Below are 4818 nucleotides of genomic sequence, written 5' to 3'. Positions count from 1 at the left end.
GTATATCGACAGACTCCCTGCCTCTCAAGGGAGGCATAAGGTTTCTGCAAACACTCCAAAACCCCCAGACCCCCCCACTTGTGGGATTACATTAGGTATCTAGTTGTAATGTTGTTGTCGTAAGCTAAAAGCCATCTGTCTTACAGTAAAAAATATAAAGCAGCCCTAATTTATCTTTTATGAGTACCAGAATGAAACAAGTGCAAACTATGAGGAACAAATACTGAGGATTCATATAGATGACTGCAACTAATTTCATATTGAGGCATATACAAATTCGACCAAACAAAATATACATAATGACCTACCTCATAAAGCCTCACCCACCTATTGGATACTACAATAGATGGGGAAAAAAAGATCTGGTCTTTCACACTATCAATTTCTTTCATTTTTTATGCGGGATGATGAGCACAACACTGATGGGCGTAGCTCTATTCAATCAGTCTTGAACTTGAATCGAATAGACCAAAGTTTTTCTTACCCATCCGATAAACCCTTTACAGACTCGACACTTTACTTCCAAATCAGTAGAACATATAGAGAAGCTCTAATTTGTGTTTTATGAGTAACAAGATGACATGTGTGCAAACAACAACAACAACAACAAACCCAATGAATTCCCACCAAGTGGGGTCTGGGGAGGGTAAAATGTACGCAGTCCATACCGCTACTTCCGAAAAAGTAGAGAGGCTGTTTCCGATAGACCCCCGGCTCAAGATAAAGAATAGTTAACAAGGTCATAGTAATATCTGAAGTAGAATGGATGGCATAACCGAAATAAGAAATGAGAAATAATACAAATAGAGCTAAGAGAGCCATGAAAATAAGAGCAATACGAAAGTAAAAAAAACAGTAAATAAGAAATAAGAAAAGGCCACCCCCTCGTAATAGCATACACTAACGGCTCCTACCAGTGGGCACAGTCGTAGGCTTACTAAGCCGGCTAAACCAGAGCTCCCTAACTACTAGCTACAACCCACACACGCATTAACCTTCTACCCTAATCTACAACCTCCACACGTGTGCAAACAATGCGAAGCAAATTCTGAGGATTCATGGAGTCAACCACATTTGTTTGAGGCATATACAAATTTGACCAAACAATATCTGTACATGTTACCCTGCCTCATAAAACCTCACCCACCTATCCCTTTCAAATAAGCAGAAAATATAAAGAAGCCCTAATTTGTCTTTTATGAGCACCGGTATGAAACGTGTGCAAACAACGCGAAACAAATACTGAGGATTCATATAGTTGACAGCAAATAATTTCAGATTGAGGCATATACAAATTTGACCAAACAAAATACACACAATTACCTACCTCAAAAACCTCACCCACCTATCCCTTCCACGTCAGGGATAAAATCAATTACCAAATTTAGCCAAAAAGTTGTCATTTTTATGATATAAAAAAATTTTCATAAATTCTTTATACCTTTTAAGATTAGAAATCATATATCAACAGTCTCAAGCTATTTGTCATCAACAATATAAATAACTCACACATATATATATTACATTTGCCTATATAAAGAAAGACAAAGAGAGGTCACACCACAGGTGGGGGTTAGAAAATAAAAATGTAATAAACCATACAGCCCCTAAGACTTGAACCTTGGATATTGGAGCGATTTTGAATGCCCTGGACCACTTTGCTAACCTTTTGCACATTGTTAGGAGATTCAAAATTTATATATCTACGTCAACAAACACAAAAGATCTACTCTATATGTATAAATTGTAATTTTTAGCCGAGGGGCTCGCCCACTTCCCAAGATCCATCCCTGGACACATTTGCCAATAGACTTTGCACTAACCTTGTACATGTTGTTTAGGGAATTCAAAATTTATATATCTAAATAAGAAACACAAAAAATCTACTCTATGCATACAACATATTTTTTCACCAAAGGGCCCTCCCACCTCCCAAGACTTCACATCATGCAAACTAAGCTTGATATTTAAATGGAGAAGGATAAAAAGGCGCATTTTGTTCAAAAAACAACACAAAGGAATTCACCCCTATATTTTGCCCTAACCTCTTACATGTTTAAGGGATTCAAAATTTATATATCCACATAATACATAAAAACACACAAAAAAGATATACTCTATATAAACAGTGTAATTTTTTGCCCAGGGGCCCTCCCACGTAAAAGGGGCGTGATTTTTCATAAGGGTCATAAAAAAACAACACAAAGAGTTGAACCTTGGACGCTGTCGTGGATGCTGAATGCGCTGGACCACTTAGCTAAAATTTTGCACGTCGTTTAAGGGATTCAAAATTTATATATCTGCATAAATACAAACAAAACTACTCTCACAATATTCAGGGGATTCAATTTATTTTTTTTTGGGGGGAGAGCTGGTAACTTAAAAACACAGGAAAGTGTACAGGAAAAGGAATTCAAAATTTATATATCTAAGTAAACACAAAAATCTATTTTATATATAGAGTTTAATTTTTCATCAAAGGGGGTTCGAGTGAACACCCTCCCTGCCTACCGCCCTCCAAAATCCGCCCTTCGACTCGTGTAATGTAAACTAAGCCAGGTATTAAGTGGAGAACAATAAAAGGGCGCAATTCATCCAGAAAAACAACACAAAGGAATTCTCCCCTGGAATTCGCTCTAACCTTTTGCACATTGTTTTGGCGATTCAAAATTTATAACCGAAATTCATTGACTCATCGATACTCAATCAAATCCTCTTTTCTGATGACTGAATGCATTCCTATAGTCCCATATTTAATAATGCCTGAACTCTTTCATCTACATGAACAACAACATATCCAGTGCTATATATCTACATAAACACACACACAAAATGTATATATTCTATATATACAGTGTAATTTATTACCAAGGGGCCCTCCCACCTCCCAAGATCCACCCCTAGACTTTGTGTCATGCAAACTAAACCTGGTATTTAAATAGAGAAGGATAAAAAGGCTCGATTCATCCAAAATAACAACAAAACGGGATGTGCACATTGTTTAGGGGATTCAAAATTTATATATCAACATAATACATAAAACACACACAAAAAAGAATCTACTTTACATATATAGGGTAATTTTTTGCCGAGGGGGCCCTTATGCACAGTTTGTCATAAGGGTCATAAAAAAAACAAGAGAAAAGAGATGGGGTCTCAAAGATTTATACCACAGATCTTGATAGGGGCTTCAAGTTCAAGAAGATTAGGTTGTTGAAGGAAGATTTCCCTTGAAGCACTACAAAGGGAACGGATCTCAGCTTCAGAAATCTGTACCTGCCTTACAGTTCTTGCATTCCTAAACTCCAATAACCTGTTTATTATATCATCAAGAACCGCTCCCTCTATTAACCCTTGCTGCTGATGATCATTATGCTGCTGCTCATTTTGTGCCATTTTCTTCACACCCTTTCTTGTTTTCTTTCACTACAAAAAAGCAAAAGAAAAAATACCCACAAATCCAAAATCCAAAACAACAAGAAGGGTAAAGGCAAAAAAACAAGAAAAAGGGTGTTTCTTGATTTTTGTTTTTTTGTTTCAAGAATCGATTTTTACAAAGATGGGGTTATTATATGTATATAGTTTGTTTGTTTTTTGTCTTGGAAAATAAAAAGGCAAAATCAAGAATGAGGGAGGATTATTTTATTAGTTTTTATTACTATTATTAAAACTACTCCGTCTTTAATTGTCCATTATTAAATTAGATGTTTTCTGTTTCTTGATTTTAATTTGTTTTTTTTGTTTCAAGAACCGATTTTTACAAAGAAGGGGTTATTATATGTATACTTCTTTTTTCTTTTTTAGAAAATGCATAAAGATCCCCAATCTTGTTCGAGTTTTTCAAAAAAATACTTAAATTTTATTTTCAACCTATTACTTTACGAATCTTACTTAAATCATTGCAAATACGCCATTTTAACCCTCTGCATGTATACACGCACAACAAGCACGTGAAAAAACTCAAAATTGACTTTTTTTACCAATTAAAAGCTACCACGTATAAATAATTTGATCTATAATTTCTCTTTTTTTTAAAAAAAATATTTATTTACTTTTAAAAATTATTCCATAACCCTTCTCCCCCACTCACCATAGTCTTCTTCCCCATTGACAGCTTCTTCTTCATCATCATCACCATAACTCTCTTTCTCCTTAGTCCTCTCAATCATTACCATAACTCTACTCACCTTTTACCATCATCATGTTTACTTTCTTCAATTTCAAGTTCTTATTTTAGTTTTCTGTTTTTTTTACATTTGAACAATTTTATAAAACCCAATATATATCCTCTTAAAAAGAACTATAAAGCTCCATTTTAATGGAATTTTGATCTCATCATTAGACAATCAACAAACACATAAATCAATACAAAATTAGGAAGCAATACAAAATTAACATAAACACGAAATTAAAACCATTGAACCACAAAATTAACACTGAAATTCAAAGAGAAAGAAGAATGGAGAAATCAGCAATTAGATGGGGGGAGAGGTAGAGGAGAGCTGCTAGATGGGGATGGGAAGGGAGATGTTGGACGAGGTGTGGGTGTGGGGAGAGGGGTGATAAATAAAATAAAAAAGAAAAGCTTTATTCAAAAATATAAATAAAATATGAAATTAAATTATTTAACACGTGACAGCATCTGATTGGTGCGTGCATTCACTCTCTTTCTTATGACTAAAATTCAGCGAAAAAATGGTGTGTTTGCAACGATTAAGTAAGATTCGTGGGGTAATAAGTCGAAAGTATAGTTTAGATGTCTTTTTGAAAAAGTCGGCCAAGATCAAGGGGTCTTTATGTATTTTCTCTCTTTTTTTT

The 4818-nt window shown here is 34.8% G+C and overlaps 1 long non-coding RNA gene across 1 annotated transcript; it reads right to left on the bottom strand.

Moving 5' to 3' along the window:
• Positions 1-398: 398 nt before the first annotated feature.
• On the bottom strand, positions 399-3733 carry LOC124890443. The gene is made up of 2 exons (XR_007049177.1): positions 3171-3733; positions 399-2300 (listed from the first exon to the last, which is right to left on the bottom strand). It is a non-coding gene; the product is annotated as an uncharacterized LOC124890443 (long non-coding RNA).
• Between the last annotated feature and the right edge of the window lie 1085 nt (positions 3734-4818).

Source organism: Capsicum annuum, unplaced genomic scaffold, assembly GCF_002878395.1.
Source record: "Capsicum annuum cultivar UCD-10X-F1 unplaced genomic scaffold, UCD10Xv1.1 ctg17469, whole genome shotgun sequence".
Lineage (NCBI taxonomy): Eukaryota > Viridiplantae > Streptophyta > Magnoliopsida > Solanales > Solanaceae > Capsicum > Capsicum annuum.
The sequence above is the reverse complement of the archived record's forward strand: the minus strand, read 5'-3'. Positions and strand labels throughout refer to the sequence as shown.